Source organism: Panthera onca, chromosome B3, assembly GCF_046562875.1.
Source record: "Panthera onca isolate mPanOnc1 chromosome B3, mPanOnc1 haplotype 2, whole genome shotgun sequence".
Lineage (NCBI taxonomy): Eukaryota > Metazoa > Chordata > Mammalia > Carnivora > Felidae > Panthera > Panthera onca.
In genome coordinates this window covers 23,986,425-24,008,932 of record NC_138344.1, presented here as the reverse complement: position 1 = coordinate 24,008,932, position 22,508 = coordinate 23,986,425, and the positions used below count along the sequence as shown (strand labels likewise).

The 22,508-nt window shown below is 51.3% G+C and overlaps 12 non-coding genes across 12 annotated transcripts; all 12 read right to left on the bottom strand.

The window, feature by feature from the left end:
- Nucleotides 1-1,313: 1,313 nt before the first annotated feature.
- On the bottom strand, nt 1,314-1,394 carry LOC132670552 (small nucleolar RNA SNORD115). The gene has a single exon (XR_009606782.1). It is a non-coding gene; the product is annotated as a small nucleolar RNA SNORD115 (small nucleolar RNA).
- A 1,732-nt stretch (nt 1,395-3,126) lies between these two features.
- On the bottom strand, nt 3,127-3,207 carry LOC132670564 (small nucleolar RNA SNORD115). The gene has a single exon (XR_009606793.1). It is a non-coding gene; the product is annotated as a small nucleolar RNA SNORD115 (small nucleolar RNA).
- Nucleotides 3,208-4,943: 1,736 nt separating this feature from the next.
- LOC132670551 (small nucleolar RNA SNORD115) lies at nt 4,944-5,024 on the bottom strand. The gene has a single exon (XR_009606781.1). It is a non-coding gene; the product is annotated as a small nucleolar RNA SNORD115 (small nucleolar RNA).
- A 1,758-nt stretch (nt 5,025-6,782) lies between these two features.
- On the bottom strand, nt 6,783-6,863 carry LOC132670556 (small nucleolar RNA SNORD115). The gene has a single exon (XR_009606786.1). It is a non-coding gene; the product is annotated as a small nucleolar RNA SNORD115 (small nucleolar RNA).
- Nucleotides 6,864-8,593: 1,730 nt separating this feature from the next.
- On the bottom strand, nt 8,594-8,674 carry LOC132670550 (small nucleolar RNA SNORD115). The gene has a single exon (XR_009606780.1). It is a non-coding gene; the product is annotated as a small nucleolar RNA SNORD115 (small nucleolar RNA).
- A 1,721-nt stretch (nt 8,675-10,395) lies between these two features.
- On the bottom strand, nt 10,396-10,476 carry LOC132670549 (small nucleolar RNA SNORD115). Its single transcript, XR_009606779.1, has one exon. It is a non-coding gene; the product is annotated as a small nucleolar RNA SNORD115 (small nucleolar RNA).
- A 1,732-nt stretch (nt 10,477-12,208) lies between these two features.
- LOC132670555 (small nucleolar RNA SNORD115) lies at nt 12,209-12,289 on the bottom strand. Its single transcript, XR_009606785.1, has one exon. It is a non-coding gene; the product is annotated as a small nucleolar RNA SNORD115 (small nucleolar RNA).
- Nucleotides 12,290-13,964: 1,675 nt separating this feature from the next.
- Nucleotides 13,965-14,045, bottom strand: LOC132670559 (small nucleolar RNA SNORD115). Its single transcript, XR_009606789.1, has one exon. It is a non-coding gene; the product is annotated as a small nucleolar RNA SNORD115 (small nucleolar RNA).
- Nucleotides 14,046-15,611: 1,566 nt separating this feature from the next.
- LOC132670548 (small nucleolar RNA SNORD115) lies at nt 15,612-15,692 on the bottom strand. The gene has a single exon (XR_009606778.1). It is a non-coding gene; the product is annotated as a small nucleolar RNA SNORD115 (small nucleolar RNA).
- A 1,123-nt stretch (nt 15,693-16,815) lies between these two features.
- LOC132670571 (small nucleolar RNA SNORD115) lies at nt 16,816-16,895 on the bottom strand. Its single transcript, XR_009606801.1, has one exon. It is a non-coding gene; the product is annotated as a small nucleolar RNA SNORD115 (small nucleolar RNA).
- A 1,874-nt stretch (nt 16,896-18,769) lies between these two features.
- LOC132670570 (small nucleolar RNA SNORD115) lies at nt 18,770-18,850 on the bottom strand. Its single transcript, XR_009606800.1, has one exon. It is a non-coding gene; the product is annotated as a small nucleolar RNA SNORD115 (small nucleolar RNA).
- A 3,213-nt stretch (nt 18,851-22,063) lies between these two features.
- On the bottom strand, nt 22,064-22,144 carry LOC132670572 (small nucleolar RNA SNORD115). Its single transcript, XR_009606803.1, has one exon. It is a non-coding gene; the product is annotated as a small nucleolar RNA SNORD115 (small nucleolar RNA).
- Between the last annotated feature and the right edge of the window lie 364 nt (nt 22,145-22,508).

Sequence of the window (22,508 nt, the reverse complement as noted above, 5' to 3'; positions counted from 1 at the left end):
AGGTCTTCCTGCAGCATGACTAGGACAGACCTTGGCGGGTCAGTGGCAGGCAGAATCCCGGGCATTTGTTGGCAGGGACAGGTCCTGCGTTTTGCCAGGTTGGCAGGGACAGGTCTGCAATGGGCAGACATTGGGCCCCGGAAGGTCCCACGAACGCTACCACACAGAGGCAATGCCAAGATCCCTTGGGGAATGAGGGCCCTGATGGCATCCCACCAGCATTCAACACTGTCTCCATCAGCACTGCTCTATGGCTCCCGTGAGGACACCTCATCCCTTCCCGTCTATGAGATTTCCGTGAGGGAAGGGTGAGGGGCCAGGATGCTTCCCCAGTGCCTTCAAACTCACTCGGATGCGGGGTCACAAGTGAAGAACCAAAGCATGCCATGGCTCGTGGCACTGACCAAAGGACCATAGTCAGACACAACCCCATACAGCTGCGGGACGACCCACCGGCCCCATAAGGACACATGACCACCAGAAAGTGCCAATGGTGAAGAACCCGGGACGCAGGGGCCCACATGCCACTTGGGGTCTGGACCACGCTGCGAGCAACTTTCAGATACCGTCTACCTGTTATGCCAAAGCTGTCTAGTGTCCACTCAGGTTACCCCGGGACTGGCCCCTGCCTCTAAAGCTCATTGCGTGAAATTTCGGTACACCGCTTCCACGCAGGAGGTCACATTGGCCATCTGCAATGCCCACTGCAGCATGTCGTGTGCCTAATAAGGCATCAGTGATTCTGACATGAACCGGAGTGCCCTCCCATAATGGGAAACGTGGCCCATGATCCATCAAGTAAGAGGATCCCATGGGGGACCATGGCATCCCTTACAGGTGTCGCAGGTGATGTATTTTTGCAAACAGCCTAGTGCACAGGGGAGACGTTCAGGGACATGCCAGCCCTCTGGTGCCAGGAGGAAGCCCCAGTCCCACAAGATGGCTGGTTTTGCCCTGAGGGCACTCTCGCCAATAGGCCCAAGGGCACTGGATCTTTGGATACTCACACAGGCATCCATTCTCCTCCCATGGTGGGCTCAATGGTGAGACCCTGGTCATCAAGACGACGTCCCACTGAAAGACACCAGGACACCGAAGGAGCTTAGTTGTTTTCCCAGGGATGAATCCCGGGAAGCACTAGTAATGGGCACACAATGGCCCAGGGTGGGAGCACTTCTTAGGCTCTCGGAGGCCCAGACCGGGGAAAGCCCCTGGGAGCCTTGAGGGATCAGTCGCCTCGAGCACAAGGATCCAGCTCTATGCTAGGTCCACAGGGGTCCCCAGGATCCCGCCTCTGTGTGGTGCCCTCCACTGGGCCTCAGTGTAATCCTATTGAACGTAATTTTTGGGTCATCATCTGTCTTCGAGACCATATGAGTTCTCATCATTGACCCAACCAAGGCAGTCCCCACCCACCTCTGCCTTCTACCTTCCAGCTCAACATGCTTACCAGTGAGGGTTTGTTATGCACAGGGTGGCCGTGGGGGCCCTTGGCTCTGGGCCTGCTCCTAAAGATGGGCCAAATTGCCATCCTTGCTCCAGGTGGGATCTCGGTCACGGTGCGGGATTTGCACAGAGAGAGGCAGCCCAGCAGTAACAAAACACCTTCCCATCAGACGTCACCTTGTGGCAATGGGAGGGATCTCAGAATTCGCAGGGCTGGGACTGAATTCATGACACAATCCTGCAATCCTGGCCTGGAGGGAAGGAAGACTTCAGCGTGTCTACAAGGCCCTCAGCCTCTGTGGCTCCACTGGAAAAAAGGGAATTCAAGCCCCCCAGGAATCTGAGCATGGAGGCTGCCACAGCAGGACCAGGCCACATGCACAGGTCTTCCTGCAGTGTTATTGACAGACCTTTGTGGGTCAGTGGCAGGCAGAATCCTGGGCCTTGGCTGGCAGGGACCGGCCCTGCATTTTGGCAGGAATGGGCAGGCATAGGGCCCCAGAAGGGCCCACGAACCCTACCACGCAGACGCAATGCCAAGATGCCTTTGGGGAACAGGGCCCTGACGGGCATCCCACCAGTATCCAACACTGTCTCCATCAGCACTGCACCATGGTTCCAGTGGGGACACCTAATCCCTTACCATCTTTGAGATTACGGTGAGGGAATGGTGAGGGGCCAGCACGGTTCCCCAGAGCCTTCAAACTCACTAGGTCTCAGGGTTACAAGTCAAGAACCCAGGCCTGCCCTGGCTCGTGGCACAGACCAAAGGGCCATTGTCAGACAAAACCCCATACAGCTGTGGGACAACCCCAGGGGCCCATAAGGACACGCGACAACCAGACAGTGCCAATGGTGAAGAACCCGGTGGCAGGAGCCTGTATGCAACTCGGGGTCTGGGCCACATTGCCAGCATTTTTCGGATACCGTCTACCCATTATGCCAAAGCTGTCTAGTCTCCATCCAGGTAACCCCCGCTAGGCCCCTGCCTCCAAATCCCATTTCATGCAATTTGGGAGCACCGCTTCCCTGCAGGTGGTCACACTGTTCGTCTGCAATGCCCACCGCAGCATGTTGTGTGCCTACTAATGCATCAGTGATTCTGACATCAACTGGAGTGCCCTCCCACACTGGGAAATGTGTCCCATGGTCCGTCAAGTAAGAGGATCCTGTGGAGGACCATGGCATCCCTTACAAGTGTCGCGGGTGACCTGTTTTTTTCCAGACAGCCAAGTGTACAGGTCAGACTTTCAGGGACACACCAGCCCTCTGGGGCGAGGACGAAGCCCCAGTGCCACAAGATGGCTGGAGTTGCCCTGAGGGCTGCCTCACCTGTAGGCCAAAGGTCAGTGGTTCTCTGGGGTCTGACACAGGCATCCACTCTCCTCCCTTGGTCGGCTCAATAGCAAGACCATGGTCACCAAGACGACATCCCACTGAAAGACACCAGGACACCAAGGGAGTTTAGTTGGGTTCCCAGGGATGAGTCCTGGGAAGTACTAGTAATGGGCATGCAGCTCCCCAAGGTGGGAGCACATCTTACACATGCAGAGGCCCAGAAACCAGGGAGAGCCCCACTGGGGAGGCTTGAGGGATAGGTCGCCTCGAGCCCCAGGTGCCAGTGCTCTGCAAGGCCCAAAGGGGTTCCCAGGATCCCGCCTCAGTGCCATGCCTTCCACTGGTCCTCAGCATAATCCTATTGAACATAATTTTTAGGTCATCCGCTGTCTTCGAGGCCATATGAGTTCTCATCATTGACCCAACCAAGGCAGTCCCCACCTGCCTCTGCCTTCTACCCGCCAGCTCAACATGCTTACCAGAGAAGTTTTTTGATGTGCGGCATGGCCATGGGGGCCCCTGGCTTGAGGCTTTTTCCCCGACAATGGGCCAAACGTCCCTCTGTGTGCCAGGTGGGATTTCGGTGGGGGCACGGGATCTGCGTGGAGAGAGGCAGCTCAGCAATGACAAAACTCCTTCCCCTTCCGACCTCACCTTGTGGCAATGGGAGGGATCTCAGAATGCACGGGGCTGGGACTGCTTTCATGACGCAATCCTGCATTCCTGGCCTGGCGGGAAGGAAGGCAGCAGCATGTCCACAAGGCCCTTAGCCTCTGTGGCTCCACTGGAAACAAGGGAATTCAAGCACCACAGGCATCTGAGCATGGAGGCTGCCACAGCAGGCACCAGGCCACACGCACATGTCTTCCTGCAGCGTGATCGGGACAGACCTTGGCAGATTGGTGGCAGGCAGAATCCTGGGCCTTGGGTGGCAGGGACCAGCCCTGAGTTTTGCCAGGAATGGGCATGCATGGGGCCCCAGAAGGGCCCACGAATGCTACCACGCAGACGCAATGGCAAGATCCCTTGGGGGAACAGGACCCTGACAGGCATCCCACCAGCATCGAACACTGTCTCCATCACCACTGCACCATGGTTCCAGTGGGGACACCTCATCCTTTCCCGTCTTTGAGATTATGGTGAGGGAATGGTGAGGGGCAAGCATGGTTCCCCAGGGCCTTCAAACTCACTGCGTCCTGGTGTCACAAGTCAAAAACCCCAGCGTGCCCTGGCTTGTGGCACCGTTCAAAGGGCCATTGTCAGACAAGGCCCCATACAGCTGCAGGACGACCCCTGGGGCCCATAAGGACACGTGACTACCAGACAGTGCCAATGGTGAAGCACCCAGGACGCAGGAGCCCACATGCCACTCGGAGTCAGGGCCACCCTGCCAGCATTTTTCAGATACTGTCTACCCATTATGCCAAAGCTGTCTAGTGTCCATCCAGGTAACCCCGGGTCCAGTCCCTGTCTCCAAAGGCCATTGCGTGAGAGTTGGGCGCATCGCTTTCAGGCAGGAGATCACATTGGCCGTCTGCAATGCCCACCACAGCACATCGCGAGCCTACTAAGGCATCAGTGATTCTGACATCAACCGGAGTTCCCACCCACACTCGGAAAGGGGCCCATGGGCAGTCAAGTATGAGGATCTCGCGGGGGTTCATGGCATCTCTTGCAGGTGTCACGGGTGACCTTTTTTTCCAGATACCCTAGTGCACAGGGGCGATGTTCAAGGACACGCATGCCCTCTGGGGCGAGGAGGAAGCCCCAGTCCCACAAGATGGCTGGCGTTGTCCTGAGGGCTCCTTCGACAATCTGCCCAAGGGCACTGGATCTCTGGGTACTCACACAGGCATCCACTTTCCTACCATGGTGGACCCAAAGGCGAGACCCTGGTCACCAAGACGACATCCCACTGAAAGATACTGGGACACCAAGGGAGCTTAGTTGGGTTCCCAGGGATGAGTCCCGGGAAGCACTAGTAATGGGCACACAACGCCCCAAGGTGGGAGCACTTCTTTGGTGCAAGGAGGCCCAGAGACTGGGAAGAGTCCCAATGGGGAGCCTCAAGGGATCAGTGGCCTCGAGCCCCAGGTGCAAGCAATATGCCAGGGCCACAGGGGTCCCCAGGATCCCGCATCAGTGCCATGCCCTCCACTGGGCCTCAGTGTAATCATATTGAGCGTAATTTTTAGGTCATCATCTGTCTTCGAGACCATATGAGTTCTCATCATTGACCCAAGCAAAGCAGTCCCCACCTGACTCTGCCTTCTACCCGCCAGGTCAACCTGCTTAACAGAGAGGGTTTGTGATGCACAGGGTGGCCATGGAGGCCCCTGGCTGGGGGCCCGTTCCTGAAGATGGGCCAAACTCCCCTCCAGGTGCCAGGTGGGATCTTGGTTGGGGCACAGGATCTGCACAGAGAGAGGCAGCTCAGGATTGACACACACCCTCCCCATCAGACCTCACCTGTGACAATGGGAGGGATCTCAGAATGTGGGGGGCTGGGACTGCATTCATGATGGAATCCTGCAATGCTGGCCTGGTGGGAAGGAAGGCTGCAGTGTGTCCACTAGGCCCTCACCCTCTGTGGCTCCACTGGAAACAAGGGAATTTCGCCCCAAATGATTCTGAGCATGGAAGCTCCCCCAGCAGGCACCAGGCCTGCACACCAGGCCTACACAGGCACCAGGACATGCACAGGTCGTCTTGCAGTGTGATTGGGACATACCTTAGCTGGTCGGTGGCAGACACCATCCCAGGCCTTGGCTGGCAGGGACTGGCCCTGCGTTTTGCCATGAATGGGCAGGCATGGGGTCCAGGAATGGCCCACGAATGCTACCATGCACATGCAACGCCAAGACCCCTTGGGGCATCAGGGCGCTGATGGGCATCCCTCTAGCATCCAACACTGTCTCCATCAGCACTGCTCCATGGCTCCTATGGGGACCCCTCATCACTTCCCATCTTTGAAATTATGGTGAGGGAAGGGTGAGGGTCCAGCACGGTTCCCCAGCCCCTTCTAAGTCACTGGGACTTGGGATCACAAGTGAAGAACACCAGCTTGCCTGGCTCGTGGCACTGACCAAAGGGCCATTGCCAGGAAAAACCCCATCCAGCTGCAGGATGACCCACGGGCCCCATAATGACTCGTGACCACCAGATGGTGCCAATGGTGAACAATCCAGAGGCAGGAGCCCACATGCCACTCGAGGCCTGGGCCACGCTGCCAGAATTTTTCAGACACTGTCTCCCCATTATGCCAAAGCTGTCTTGTGTCTAGCCAGGGAGCTCCAGGCCTGGCTGCTTCTTCCATAGCCAATTGAGTGAAATTTGGTCACACCACTTCCACATAGGAAGTCACAGTGGCCGTCTGCAATGCCCAGCTCAGCACCTTGCGTGCCTACTAAGGCATCAGTGATTCTAACATCAACCAGTCTGCCCTCCCACACTGGGAAAACAGGCCCATGGGCCATCAATCAAGAGGATCCTGTGGGGGACCATGGCTTCCCTTGCTGGTGTCGCGGGTGACCTGTATTTTCCAGACAGCCTACTGCAAAAGGCAGACATTCAGGGAGACATCAGCCCTCTGGGGCAATGATGAAGCCCCAGTCCCACAAGATGGCTGGTGTTGCCCTGAGGGCATCCTCGCCAATAGGCCCAAGGGCACTGGGTCTCCGGGTACTCACACAGGCATCCACTCTCTTCCCATGGTGGGCTCAATGGCAAGTCCCTGGTCACCAAGACGACATCCCACTGAACGACACCCAAAACCTAGGGATCTTAGTTGGGTTCCCAGGGATGAATTCGGGAAGCACTAGTAATGGACACACAATGTCCCAGGGCAGGAGCATGTCTTTGGCGCATGGAGGGTCAGAGACTGGGGAGAGCACCACTGGGGAGACTTGAGGGATTGGTCGAGTTGAGCCCCATGTGCCAGTGGTATGCCAGGGCCACAGGGGTCCCCAGGATCCCGCCTCAGTGAGGTGGCCTCCATTGGACCGCAGCATAATCCTATTGAGCATAATTTTTAGGTCATCATCTGTCTTCGAGACCATATGAGTTCTCATCATTGACCCAACCAAGGCAGTCCCCTACCGTCTCTGCCTTCTACCCATCAGCTCAACATGCTTACCAGGGAGGGTTTGTGATGCAAAGTGTGGCCTGAGGGCCCCTGGCTCAGGGTCTGTTCCAGAAGATGGGCCAAACTCCCCTCCTGGTGCCAGGTGAGATCTTGGTTTGGGTGGGGGATATACACAGAAACAGGCAGTTCAGCAATGACACATGCCTTCCCCATCAGACCTCACCTGTGGCAATGGGAGGGATCTCAGAATGGGTGGGGCTGAGACTGCATTCATGACATAATTCTGCAATCCTGGCCTGGCGGGAAGGAAGGCAGCAGCATGTTCACAAGGCCCTTAGCCTCTGTGGATCCATTGGAAACAAGGGAATTCGGGCCCCACAGGAATATGAGCATGGAGGCCTCCACAGCAGGCCCCAGGCCACATGCACAGGGCCTCCCGCAGTGTGATTAGGACAGAACTTGGTGGGTCGGTGGCAGACAGCATCCCAGTCCTTGACTGGCAGGGAACGGCCCTGTGTATTGCCAGGAATGGGTGGGCATGGGGCGCTGGAAGGTCACACGAACTCTACCACGCAGACGTAATGCCAAGATCTCTTTGGGGATCAGACACTGATGGACATCCCAGCAGTATCCAACTCTGTCTCCATCAGCGCTGCTCCATGGCTCCCATGGGGACACCTCATCCTTTCCTGTCATTGAGATTACAGTGAGGGAAGGGTGAGGGGCCAGCACGGTTCCTCAGTGCCTTCAAACTCACTGGGACTCGGGGTCACAATCAAGAACCACAGCATGCTCTGACTGGTGGCACTGACCAAAAGGCCATTGTCAGGCCATGCCCCATCCAGCTGCGGGACCACCCCTGAGGCCCATAAGGACACGAAACCACCAGACCGTGCCAATGGTGAAGAACCCAGGGGCAGGAGACTAGATGGCACTCAGGTCTGGGCCACACTGCCAGCATTTTTCAGATACCGTCTACCCGTTATGCCAAAGCTGTCTAGTGCCCTTCCAGGTAACCCTGGGTCCAGCCCCTGCCTCCAAAGCCCATTGCATGAAATTTGGACACACTGCTTCCATGCAGGCGGTCACATTGGCCGTCTGCAATGCCCACCACAGCACATCGTGTGCCTACTAAGGCATCAGTGATTCTGACATCACCCAGAGTGCCCTCCCACACTGGGAAATGTGGCCCATGTGCTGTCAAGTAAGAGGATCACGCAGAGGACTGTGGCATCTCTTGCAGGTGTCGTGGTTGAACTTTTTTTTCCAGACAGCTTAGTGTACAGTGCACATGTTCAGGGACACACCAGCCCTCTGGGTCGAGGACGAAGCCCCAGTACCACAAGATGGCTGGTGTTGACCTAAGTGCAGCCTCGCTAATCAGCCCAAGGGCACTGGGTTTCTGGGTTCTCACACAAGCATCCACTCTCCTCCCATGTTGGGCTCAATGGGGAGACCCTGGTCACCAAGATAACATCCCACTGAAAGACACCAGGACACCGAGGGAGCTTAGCTGGGTTCCCAGGGATGAGTCCCGGGAAGCCCTAGTAATGGGCACACAACGCCCCAGGGCGGGAGCACGTGTTAGGTGCGCGGAGGCCCAGAGACACGGGAAAGCCCCATTGGGGAGCCTCGAGGGACGGGTTGCTACGTGCCCCAGGTGCCAGCGCTATGCCAGGGCCACAAGGGTCTCCAGGATGCCGCCTCAGTGCAGTGCCCTCCACTGGGACTCAGCGTAATCCTATTGAGCATAATTTTTAGGTCATCATCTGTCTTCGAGACCATATGAGTTCTCATCATTGACCCAACCAAGGCAGTCTCCACCTGTCTCTGCTTTCTATTCGCAAGCTCAACATTCTTACCAGAGAGGGTTTGTGATGTGCAGGGTGGCCATGATGGTCCCTGGCTCGGGGGCTGTTCCTGATGCTGAGCCAAACTCCCCTCAGCGCGCCAGGTGCAATCTCGGTCGGGGCGCTGATCTGCACAGAAAGAGGTAGCTCAGCAATGACAAACCTCTTCCCCATCCGACCTCACCTTGTGGCATTAGGTGGGATCTCAGAATGCGTGGAACTGGGACTGCATTCATAATGCCAGCAGAAATCCTGGCCTAGCAGGAAGGAAGGCTGCAGCGTGTCCACAAGTCCCTCAGCCTCTGTGGCTCAACTGGAAACAAGGGAATTCGGGCCCCACAGGAATCTGAGCATGAAGGCTGCTACAGCAGGCATCAGGCCACAGACACAGGTCCTCCCGCAGTGAGATTGGGACAGACCTTGGCTGGTCGGTTGCAGGCAGAATCCTGGGCCTTGGCTGGCAGGGGCCGGTCCTGCATTTTGCCAGGAATGGGAGGGCATGGGGTGCCAGAAGGGCCCAAGGATGCTACCATGAAGAAAGAATCCCTTGGGGGATCAGGACCCTGATGGGTATCCCACAAGCATCCAAAGCTGTCTCCATCAGCGCTGCTCCATGGCTCCCGGGGGTACACCTCAACCCTTCCTGTCTTTGAGATTATGGTGAGGGAAGGGTGAAGGGCCAGCATGGTTCCCCATTGACTTTAAAGTCACTGGGAGTCGGGGTCACAAATCAAGTAACAAAACGTGCCCTGGCTAGTGGCACGAACCAAAGGGCCATTATCAGGCAAAGCCCCATTCAGCTGCGGAACGACCCACAGACCCCATAAGGACACACAACCACCAGACAGTGCCAATGTTGAAGATCCCGGAGGCAGGAGCCTGCATGCCACTCGAGGTCTGGGACCCTTAGCCAGCATTTTTCAGATACAATCTACCCGTTATGCCAACGCTGTTTAGTGTCCAGGCAGGTAGCCCCAGACCCATCCCCTTCCTCCAAAGCCCATTGCGTGAAATTTGGGTGTACCGCTTCCACGCAGGAGGTCACAATGGCCATCTGCAATACCCACCACAGCACCTCGCATGCCTACTAATGCATTAGTGATTCTGACATCAACCAGAGCACCCTCCCACACTGGGAAACGTGGTCCATGGTCCGTCAAGAAGAGGATCCCGCTGGGGAACATGGCATCCCTTTCAGGTGTCTGGGTGACTAGTTTTTTCTAGGCAGCCTACTGCACAGGGCAGACTTTCAGGGACATGTCAGCCCTCTGGGGCAGTGACGTAGCCCAGGTCCCACAACATGGGTGGTGTTGCCCAGAGGGCATCCTCGCCAATCGGCCCAAGGTCACTGGGTCTCCGGGTACTCACACAGGCATCCACTCTCTTCCCATGGTGGGCTCAATGGCGAGTCCATGATCACCAAGACAATGTCCCACTGAAAGTCACCTGGAAAAGGGAGGGAGCTTAGCTGGGTTCCCAGAGATGAGTCCCGGGAAGCACTAGTAATGGGCACACAATGCCCCAGGGCAGGAGCATTTCTGAGGCGCGCGGAGGCCCAGTGACCCAGGAGAGCCCCACGGGGAGCCTCGAGATATTGGTGGCCTCAAGCCCCAGGTGCCATCGCTATGCCAGGGCCACAGGGTCCCAGGATCCTGCCTCAGTGCAGTGCCCTCCCCTGGGCCTCAGCGTAATCCTATTGAGCATAATTTTTAGGTCATCATTTGTCTTCGGGACCATATGAGTTCTCATCATTGACCCAACCAAGGTAGTCCCCTCCTGCCTCTGCCTTCTACCCACAGCTCAACATGCTTACTAAAGAGGGTCTGTGATGCACAGGGTGGCCATGAGGACCCCTGGCTCGGGGCCTGTTCCCGAAGGTGGGCCAAAATCCCCTCTGTGCACCATGTGGGTTCTTGGTTGGGCTGCGGGATCTGCGCAGAGAGAGGCAAGTCAGCAATGACAAACACCTTCCCCATCAGACCTCACCTTGTGGCAATGGGAGGGATATCAGAATGGGCGGGGCTGGGTCTGCATTCATGATGCCAGAAAAATCCTGGCCTGTCGTGAAGGAAGGCTGCAGTGTGTCCACAAAGCTTTCAGCCTCTGTGGCTTCACTGGAAACAAGGGAATTCAGGGCCCAACAGGAATCTGAGCATGGAGGTCTCCACAGCAGGCACCAGGCCACACGCACAGGTCCTCCCGTAGTGTGATTGGGATAGACCTTGGCGGTTCTTTGGTAGGCAGAATCCCAGGTCTTGGGTGTCAGGGGCCGGCCCTGCATTTTGCCAGGAATGGGCGGGCATGAGGTGCCAGAAGGTCCCACGAACGCTACCACGCAAATGCAATGACAAGATCCCTTGGGGGATCAGGGCCTTGTCCAGCATCCCACTAGCATCCAAGACCATCTCCATCAGCACTGCTCCATGGCTCCTGTGGGGACACCTCATCCCTTCCCATCTTTGAGATTATGGTGAGGTAAGGGTGAGGGGCCAGCATGGTTTCCCAGTGACTACAAAGTCACTGGCACACGGGGTCACAAGTCAAGAACCCCAGCGTGCCCTGGCTTGTGGCACCAACCAAAGGGCCATTGTCAGGCAAAACCTCATCCAGCTGTGGGATGATTCATGGGCCCCATAAGGACACGCGACGATCAGACGGTGCCAATGTTGAACAATCCGGAGGCAGAAGCCCGCATGCTACTTGGTGTCTGGGCCATGCTGCCAACATTTTTCATATACCGTCTAACCTTTCTGCCAAAGTTGTCTAGTGTCCACTCAGGTAGCCCCGGACTCGGCCCCTTCCTCCAAAGCCCATAATGTGAAATTTGGGCACATCACTTACCCACAGGTTGTCACATTGGCGGTACGCATTGCCCACCGCATCACTTCGCATGCCTACTAAGGCATTAGTGATTCTGACATCAACCAGAGCACCACCCACACTGGGAAATGTGGCCCATGGGCTGTCAAGTAAGAGTATCCCACGGGGGACAATGGCATCCCTTGTAGGTGTCGCTGGTGACCTGTGTTTTCCAGACAGCCCACAGCACAGGGCAGACTTTCAGGGACATGCCAGCCCTCTGGGGTGAGGACAAAGCCCCAGTCCCACAAGATGGCTGAAGTTGCCCCAAGAGCAGCCTCACCAATCCGCCAAAGGGCACTGGGTCTCCGGGTACTCACACAGGCATCCACTTTCCTCCCATGGTGGGCTCAATGGTGAGACCCTGGTCGCCAAGACGACGTCCCACTGAAAGACACCAGGACACCGAGGGAGCTTAGTTGCTTTCCCAGGGATGAGTACCGGGAAGCACTAGTAATAGGCACACAACACCCCAGGGCGGGAGCATGTCTTAGGTGTGCTGAGTTTCAGAGTCCTGGGTGTGCAGCACTGGGGAACCTCGAGGGATCAGTCGCCTCGAGCCCCAGGTGCCAGTGCTACGCCAGGGCCACAGGGTTCCCCAGGATCCCGCCTCAGTGCAGTGCCCTCCATTGGGCCTCAGCTTAATCGTATTGAGCATTATTTTTAGGTCATCATCTGTCTTCGAGACATTATGAGTTCTCATCATTGACCCAACCAAGGCAGTCCCCACCCGCCTCTGCTTTCTACCTACCAGCTCAACATGCTTACCAGAAATGGAATGTGATGTCTTTGGTGGCCATGAGAGCCCCTGGCTTGGGGTCTGTTCCAGATGATTGGCCAAATTCCCCTCCATGTGCCAGGTGGGATCTCGGTCAGGGTGTGGGATCTGTGCAGAGAGAGGCAGGTCAGCAATGACAAACGCCTTCCCCCTCAGACCTCACCTGTGGCAATGGGAGGGATCTCAGAATGTGCGGGGCTGGAATTGCATTCATGACACAATTCTGCAATCCTGGCCTGGCAGGAAGGAAGGCTGCAGAGTGTCCACAAGGCCCTCAGACTCTGTGGCTCCACTGGAAAAAAGGGAATTCAGAACCCCACAGGAATCTGAGCATGGAGGCTCCTACAGCAGGCACAGGTCCTCTCGCAGCGTGATTGGGACAGACCTTGGCGAGTAGGTTGCAGCCAGAATCCTGGGCCTTCCTTTCATGCAGTGGCCCTGAGTTTTGCCAGGAATGGGCGGGCATGGGGCCCCGGAAGGGCCCACGAACGCTACCACGCAAATGCAATGCCAACATCCCTTGGGGCATCAGGGCCTGATGGGCATCCCACTAGCATCCAACACTGTCTCCATTAGCGCTGCTCCATGACTTCTGTGCGGAAACCCCATCCCTTCCCGTCTTTGAGATTACAGTGAGGGAAGGGTGAGGGGCCAGCACATTTCCCCAGCGACTTCAACCTCACTGGGACTCAGGGGCACCGACCCAAGGGCCATTGTCAGGCAAAGCCCCATCCAGCTGCGAGATGACCCATGGGCCCCTTGAGGACACACGACCATTGGACTGGGCCAATGGTGAAGAACCTGGAGCCAGGAGCCTACGTGACACTCTGGGTCCGGGCAAGCTGTCAGCATTTTCCAGATACATTCTACCCCTTATTCCAAAAGTTCTAGTGTCTAGCCATGAAGCCCCGGGCCCCGCCCCTTCCTCCAATGCCCATTGTGAGGAAAATGGGTGAATCCCTCCCTGCAGTCGGTTGCCTTGGCTGTCTGCAATGCCCACCACAGCAACTCTGGTGCCTCCCAGGGAGTCAGTGATTCTGACATTAACCTGAGAGCCATCCCACACTGGAAAACGTAGCCTATGGTCTGTCAATTAAGAGGATCCCACGGGGGACTGTGGCATCCCTTTCAGGTGTCACAGGTGACCAGTTTTTTCCAGACAGCCTACTGTCCAGGGTAGAGTTTCAAGGACACGCCACCTCTCTGGGGCGATGTTAGAGCCCCAGTCCCACAAGATGGCTTGCCTTGCCCTGAGGTCAGCTTCGCCAAATGCCCATGTGCACTGGGTCTCCGGGTACTCACACAGGCATCCACTCTCCTCCCATGGTGGGGTCAATGGCGAGAAAGTGGTCACAAAGCGACGTCCCACTGAAAGACACAAGGATGCTGAGGGAGCTTAGTTGGGTTCCCAGGGATGAGTCGAGAAGCACTAGTGATGGACACACAACACCCCAGGGCCAGAGCAGGTCTTAGGCATGTGGAGGTCCATAGACCAAGAAGAACCCCCTCAGTAACCTGGAGGGATTTGTCACCTCGAGCCCCTGGGTCCAGTGGTAATCCAGAGCCACAGGATTCTCCAGGATCGTACCTCAGTGCAATGGCCTCCATTGGGCTTCTGCAGAATCCTATTGAGCATAATTTTTAAGTCATCATCTCTGTTCGTGACCATATGAATTCTCATTATTGACCCAACTAAGGCAGTCCCTACATGCCTCTGTCTTCAGCCCTCCGGCTCAACATGGTTAACACAGATTGTGAAGCGGAGGTTGGCAATTTTTCTTCTGGCTTGGGACCTATTCCCGAAGCTGGGCCAATCTACCCTCCCTGAACCAGGTGGGTTCTATGTCCTGTCACGGGCTCTGTGCAGAAAGATGCAGCTCAGCCATGAGAATGCACTTCCCCATCGTACTTCACCTTTTGCCATTGGGAGAGAGCTCAGAATGAGTGGTGGTGGACTGCATTCATGACACCAGCAAAAATCCTGGGATGGCAGGAAGGAAGGCTCCAGCATGGCGCCAAGTCCCTCAGCCTCTGTGGCTCCACTGGACACCAGGGAAATCAGAGCCCCACAGAAACTGATCATGGAGGCTGCAGCATCAGGCACATGGGCAGCCACACATGACCCCTCACAGTGCAATTGGGACACCCCTTTGTGGGCCTGGCACATGCAGAATCCTGGGACATCACTGGCAGGACCAGCCTTGGGCTTTGCCATGGATGGGTGGGCATGGTGTCCCAGAACAGGTCACAGATGCTGCCCCGGGGACCCAACACAAAAATTCCTTGGGTGCCCTGGGGCGTGGCATGCATCCCGCCAGTGTCCATCACCATCCCCAACCAGCGCTGCTCCATGTCTCCCATTTGGACACCTCGTCCCTTCCTGTATTTGCACTTAAGGTTATCGCTAGGAGAGGGGCTACCATGGTTCCCCAGTGACTTCAACTTCATTGGGAATTGGGCCACAAGAACCCCAGCATGCCCTGGCTCATGGCACCAACCAAAAGGCTATCATCAGGCCAAGCGCCATCCAGTTTGGGGAATTCCCACAGGCCCCATAAGGACATGAATCCATAAGTCATGGCCAATGGTGAAGATCTAGGAGTCAGGAGCCCGAATGCCACCCGTGGTCCAGTCCATGTTTCCAGAAATTTTTGGATACCATCTATGTGCTATGCCAAAGCTGTCTAGTGTCCAGCCAGGTAGCCCCAGTCCCAGCATCTTCCTCCATCGCCCATTGCGTGAAATTTTGGTGGGAACTCTTCCCGGAGGAGGTCGTGGGTCGGGGGGGGGGGCTCCAATGCCCACTGCCGCACCTCGCATTCCTCCAAGGGCCTCAGTGATTCTGACATCAACCTGACAGCCTTCCTACAGTGGAGAACATGGCTTACAGGCTGGCAGGAAAGAGGATCCCTTGGAGGATCACACAATCCCTTGCCTCAGTGTATCAGCACAGGGTTGCACTCACCTCTTCTTATTGGTACTGCCTCGAGACCCTGTCACGATGATGTTCCACTGAAAGACACATGGACACCAAGGGAGCTAATCCAAGGCTGCAAATGAGGTGTATCCAGAGTAACTAGTTACGAGCACACAAATCACCATTGCACGAGCCCAATTTGGTCACGTTCAAGCCCCCAAGCCTGGGGAGAGCCACACTGGGAGCCTCGAGGGATTGGTCACCTCAAGCCCAATTTGCCTGCAATTTCCAAGTGCCCCATGGTCTCCTGGATCCCACCCCATGATTGTCTCTTCGATTGGGCCTCAGTGTAATCTTATTGAGCATGATTTTTATGTCATCATCTCTGTTCAAGACCATATGAGTTCTCATCATTGACCCAACCAAGGCAGTCCCCACGAGCCTCTGTCTTCTTTCTGCCAGCTCAACTTGCTTACAAGATATCGTTTATGAAGCACAGGTTGGCCGTTTGGGCACCTGGCTCAGGGCCTATTCCCATATTGGGCCAATTTCCCACCGTATGCCAGGTGGAATCTTTGTTTGGGCATGGGGTCTGTATAGAGAAAGGTAGGGAAGCTATGACAATACCCTTCCCCTTTGGCCCTGACCTGGTGGGCCATGTGCATGATACTTGAATTCATGGGGCCTGACTCATTTTATGATTCCAGCAAGGATTGAGGGGTGGCGGGAGTGCTGCAGCCTGGCATCCAAAGCCCTCAGCCTGTATGTGTATATGCTATCTTGGGAAAACTGGCCCCAACATGTGTCTGAGCATTGCACATGCACCACTAAGCAGCATTCTTGCTACACATTCTCTCCAAATGAATGGGTCAGTTTTTTTTGATCATGTTGCATACAGCATCATAAGCAATGGCTGGTAGGCTTGGCCTTTGGCTTTTGAGGAACGGGTGGGCTTGGCATCCTGGGATTGGCCAGGTCTGTATAAGACATGGTAATCAAAGCCCATTGAACCATGGAATATAATTCCTCCTCAGCAAGAATTTTAGTGGATCTCTGGGGAGCTGACCAACAGTTACCTGGCAGGCAAAACTCCTCCCCAGATGCTTCCATATGGAGACCCACAGAAAATACCTGGTATGTCCAATGGCCTGGTGTGCATTCCATCAACATCACCATCTCCTAACAAGGAGTGCAGTGTCCACTCATTTCTTCCTGACCATCAGTCCAGTGGGGCCTTATGGAGAGATGCTTCCTGGTTTCCAAAGTTGTGAACTTTATTGGCAAGAGTGTGTATGGAAGAGGAGCTCTGATCTTCTTTGGGCAAGGCACCATCTAAATTGTCTATTGCATGAAAAGGCCAAGGAGTTATGGTTCAGCATACAAAGCCCCACATCATGAGCATGTCTGGACATTTGGTTGCCTAAGGACGTTGAAGAGCCAAACCCAGGAGTCAAATGATCAGTCATCTCAAGTCATAAATCCATCACTCTCCATTGGCCACATGAATCCCCTGGATCCTGCCACAGGATTTTCCATTCCATTTGGCCTCATCATAATCTTATTTAGGATGACTTTTATGTTATAATGTCTTTTCTAGACATTATGAGTTCTCATAATTGACACAACTGAGGCAGTCACCACTTGTCTGGGTCCCCCCTTCTGAACATGCTTACAAGAGATAGTTTCTGGAGGGTGGGATGTGTGGCATGTCTTGAGTTGGGATTATTCTTGAAGCTGGGACAAGCTCATATATATTTTGCTGTGACATCTTCATATAGGTATGTGGTTTGTGTTCAAAAGATACTTCAGCTTTTAAAACACCCTATGCATTCCTTCTGCCCTTCTGGCCCACACCTGCTAGTTCCATTTGCAGAATGCTATGTCTCAACACATGAATCCATTATGTAATGATTGAAGACAAGAAGTATCCAGCACAGTGCAGAAGGATCTCTACCCATATAGCTGAACCCACAGCAATGAAATTCTGAGTTTTCACACAGGGGGGTGAGCATCATTTATGTACAACTGAGGAGCAGTCCCGGCACACTGCTTTCCTGAATGTGGCATGCAAATTTGAGGGCCATGGTATGTAGAGCACAGCATTCGTTATTCCTAGGAATGAGCTCTATGTTGAAGCCTGGCCTGGGCACAGGGCTTCTGGGGACACAGGGAGCCAGGATATAAAGCACTATGAAATGCTTTCTTAGGAATTCATGTACATGGAGTTCTGAAAAGCTGCCCACTGTCCTCCATTCAGGCAAAGTGTTGCCCTAGACCCTGCCTGACAGATGTCTTTCTGAGGTATAGAGTGCCCTGCTGTGCATCCTATCACAATCCACATCTTCAAAGAGCAATGCCTATATGTCCCTGCTGAGACCAACTTCTCTCTTCATGATTTGGTGGTGAATGTGATTCAGGGAGAGATGCTAGTATGGTTTGTAATCATACCCTTCCTCTTTGGTGGAAGGGTGCATATAGGAAGGGATCTCATGGGGGAGTCATGACCATCTTATTCAAAATTCTCAACCTCACTTGTAGTAACATACATGCTAGAGTGGTTTTGCTCTTCCCAGGGTCCTGGCCACCCACAAAGATGGCATCTGCAGGAACTGCTCCACATCAATTGGTAAGAGACCAGTGGACCCATTATGCTTAGAAGCCATGACCAGCGAGCAGATGGGGAACACTACACAGGACCTAGTCTATACAGCTATGTCTCTAGACCTGGGGAAGAATTAAGCACTTCTCAGGTGCCATCTTTCTGCTATTAGAATTCTGTCTAATGTCATCCAGGTAAGAAGACTCCCCCCCCCCCCCCAGTTATATTCCTGCACCACTCTCTCTGGATGCCCTGGGCTGGTCCCTTGCCCTGCTGGATGCTGCATGAGGCTTCAATGCCCATCTAGTACTGTCTCTGAAGTGCATTAGCAATATTGGCCTCACGCTGAGCACAAACTGATACAAATTAATGTGGCCTGTGTTCCAATGGAGGAGAATTGTCCTCCCTGGACATTAAGATACCTTTCAGGTGCAATGATAATGTTTCACTTTCTTGACCTCCTACTGTGTAGGGCTGATGGTCACAAAGAATGTGATGGCCATGAATGTCTCCATCCTGACTAAAAGTCAAGCATTGCCCTGAAGAGAGCCTCCCCATGCACCCTATGTCTTCTGCAGCCTCTGTCTCTGGTCAGATGCATTCACTCACCTCACATGGTGGAGACAACGATGAGACCCTGGTCATGAAATCCCGCTGAAAAACACAAGAAGACCAATGGTGCTAAGGAATAGCTCCAAATGAGGTGTCTTGGGAGGAACTATGTGTTTGCATACAAAGCCTACAGCATGAGCATATCTTGGGAATGTGGAATCCCACTGACAGTGGATGGACACAGGGGGATACCTCTGGGGATTGGTAATCTCAATCCTCAAATTCTATCACTCTCTGAGTGCTACATGTCATCCTGGGATTCTTACCCATGATTTTGCTCTCTACTGAGCCTCAGTATGATTTTATTGCATATGATTTTTAGGTCATCATCTGTCTTAAAGACAATATAAGTTCTTATCATCGACCTGACCAAGGCACTCCCCACATGTCCATGTGCTCCCACCTGAACATGCTTACCAGAGATGGTTTCTGGAAAGCAGGAAACCCGGGTGCCACATGAGTTTGTGCCTATTCCTGGAGCCAAGCTGACATATGTGCATATGGGGGCGGGGAATCTTCATCTGAGGATGTGTTCTGTGTAGAGAGAAGTAGGACAGTTGTCAAAGCCACCTTCCCATATGTGCCATTTTTGTTTTATATTTCTTACACCTTCATTAATTACATAATAAATGAATTTATTTAGACTAAATCAATAAATTCATGTATAATTATAATGCTTTAGCAAATCCATATGTACCTTCATTCATAAATAAATGTTAAATATGAAAATAGTCTTCATTTATATATATAGATTTATACTCATTCAAAGGCCCAGACTTTGAATTCTTTATTTGTAAACTCTCTATGTTTTTCATAATTTTACTTTTATGGCTCATTAATTTTTCTTGCTTATATTTGATTTTCTTGGAGCAGTAATTTAATATTGTTCGGGATCACTCTTGAAATGATACTATTAATTGATATGGAATTGGTTTTCTGGAAAACCTACATCTGAAGTCTTTAAAAGATACTTGCTCCCTATCATCTAGGGAGATCCCTGCACTAGAACTTCCAGTTCATGTTTCAAAAGCCATGTATGTTTTGTTTATATTGTCTTCCATATCCTGCTAACACTTCATCCATATGAAGTGCTAACAACACTTCATAATCCAGGTGTATGGTTCCAGTTATTTCATAAAAGAAACATGATCTCATGAAGGAGTTGATTTAATGATTCTGAAGAATTTTTAATTTATATCTATGAAAGTATTTTTGACAGAGTTTTTGTATTCTTGATTGTCCATTCTTTAAGACATAACTTTTCCCCAAATAAATTCTTCAAATGGTATGAAAACTAGTGCCCTCTTGGGTGAAACTTAGCTGGTCAGAGTTCTCATCATGAACAGCTAGCAATACCAATAACCCACAATTTGTTAAATTGTCATTGGAAGTTTTATCAATCTGTGGAGTCACAAGTTAGCTATCTGAATCCTCTTCAGTGTCCTGCAACTAAGATCCATGGGTGTGGTAAAGTTTTGCATCTTACCCTCTGAACACCATAGTTGGAGCCTTTTCTAGGGGAAGTGTTCTGAGATTCGAATGCATACTCCAACTGTTATCATCTTTGAAGTGTATTTGAGATATTTTCTTCAACCTGAACACCTACTTACTTGTGCCATGTTTCCCAGTGGCCATGAAAGAATGATATCCTCCACTGCCACATTACCTATTTCTTTGAAAATGACAAAGTTATGCTTTCTAGAGATTCTTTCTTGTAGGGTTTCACTCAGGAAGAAAATCAACTCTCTACTATTTAGTTTTCCAAAATGAGTCAAACATTTATTGCCTTTAGGTGAGCCTCTCCTTTTGTCCATGTACTTTGTGGCCTGTATCTATCATCAAAGGCATCATCTCACTTCATATCATTAAGTTAACCATTGACAAAACGTTCACCTGAAGACACAAGGAGGGAAAAAACTATAGAATTATTCCAAATAAAGGCTCTTTTGTATCATGGATCATGGATCATGAAACAAAGCCTAAAATATAAGCAAGTGTGAGGTACATGGAATCTTATAGACATTGTACACCACAAGGGATTGCCTTGAGGGGATTGTTATCTTAAGTCTGAAATTCCATGATTCACCCAGTATTAATGGATAAAATAATGAATGAATCAATACAAAATAAATTTGTTAATTAATTAATTTCTAAGAAATACATTTAAATTTAGCTTATGAAAATGCTAAGCACCATTGATTCAACATCGAAGAGAAGTCCTTGTAAATAAGTTTCTAGATTGGAAAAGAGTTCAGGACGTGTCTGGTAAAATCAAGTTTATGGCTTTTTTTTTTGTCTAGACAGCAGTACTCGTATGTGGATAATTGGGCGTGACTATTGGCCATGAACACTCATAAAATGACCCTATAAAATCATGTAGAATTAGTTTTATTGAGACAGATAGCCAGAGGCTTGAAAATGTCCTCAATACCCATCACTGAGACAAACCCTTGCATAAGGCTTTTTAGGCCATGATCTGAATGACATATTCTTTTTGTTCAGACTCCTCTTTCATGTTGTTATCAAGATCTTCCAATCAGTAATGCAAAAGGTTTTCTTTGTAATATATATCTTTATTTCTCTTCTTTGAACAAAGCTTCAAAGATCTCAATATCATATATATATATATATATATATATATATATATATGATAAATTTTTCTTCCTAATTTTTTTAAATCTTTTTCCTTTATGGTGCCAGCTTCTAAAGGATTTGTGTCTTGAGAAGAATGTCAAATGTGAAGCTTGTGTTTCATTTGGCAAAATCAAACAGATTAAAGGGCCAATTAGGAAAAACTGTCATCACCAATAACCCACAATTCCTTAAATTGAAATTTTAAAGACCTAATAATACTCAGGGGTCACGATGTAGTTATCTGAATACTTAACAGTTTTTTTTAGCCAATACCAATTGGCAGATTAATTCTTGCATTTCACTTTTTGGATGTCATGGCCATGATCCTTCCTTATAGGACTTTCTTTTGAGTATGCAGTGAAGATCCCAGAAGTTATTATCTCTTCAGTGTATCAATGTATTATGGTTAGTTTTCAATCTGTGCACAGACAGATGGTAATGTTTCTGTGGTGGAGGGGTAGTGGAGGAAACATTTCATCCATTTGGAATCTTATCCATTTTAGGTATAGCTAAAAGGTTTGCAGGGGTACTATTCCAATGGGCTGATTTCCAGGCATAAATCAACCCTCTACAGTATTTACATTTTTGAAAAGAGTCACTTATTTATCTCAAGTCTGGCTTTTTGTATCCAATTTTCTGTGTCACCTATATCTATGACCAAACATATTCAATCACTTCAGATTTTAATGAAACAGCACAATTCTTTCCAAAATTTCTAACTGAATAACACAATGATAAAAATATAACTAAGGGATGCTCTGAAGAATAGCTTTTTGTGATGAAATATAGTTCACCAAATATAGCTTAAACTTGAGGATGTGTTGTTGACATGAAACCTATATAAGAGATTCCCTGAAGGGACTGGTTGCCTGAAGAACCAAATCCCATTACTCTACAAAGGAAATATGGAACTTCAACGTTTTGCTTTGGCATTATTGACTACATTGGGCTTCATTGGAATTTTATTGAGCATGATTTTTAGGTCATAATTTCTCTTCAAGACAATATGAATTCTCAATTTTGATCTAGCTATGGCATTACCTACCCATGTATATGCTTTGACCTGTATATGTTTATCAGATATAGATTTTGTAATTTGTGATGCCAAAATAGATATGACTTTTGTCATATACCATCATGGACACCTGACTCACATAGCTTCATTCTGTGGCAGCAAACAGTGCTCTTTTTCAAAGTCATTATCTGTGTAGTTAGTTGTAAGATAGATTGCAAAACATATTGTTACATCTGTCCCGGGCTTGTGATTTATCCATGCTCTATGTTAAGGAAGTCTTATGACCATATCTGCAAAAATGACCTCTTACAGAATTCATGCATCTTTCATTTACTAAGCATAAAAAAGACAATATATACAGGTTTCTTAATTTGGG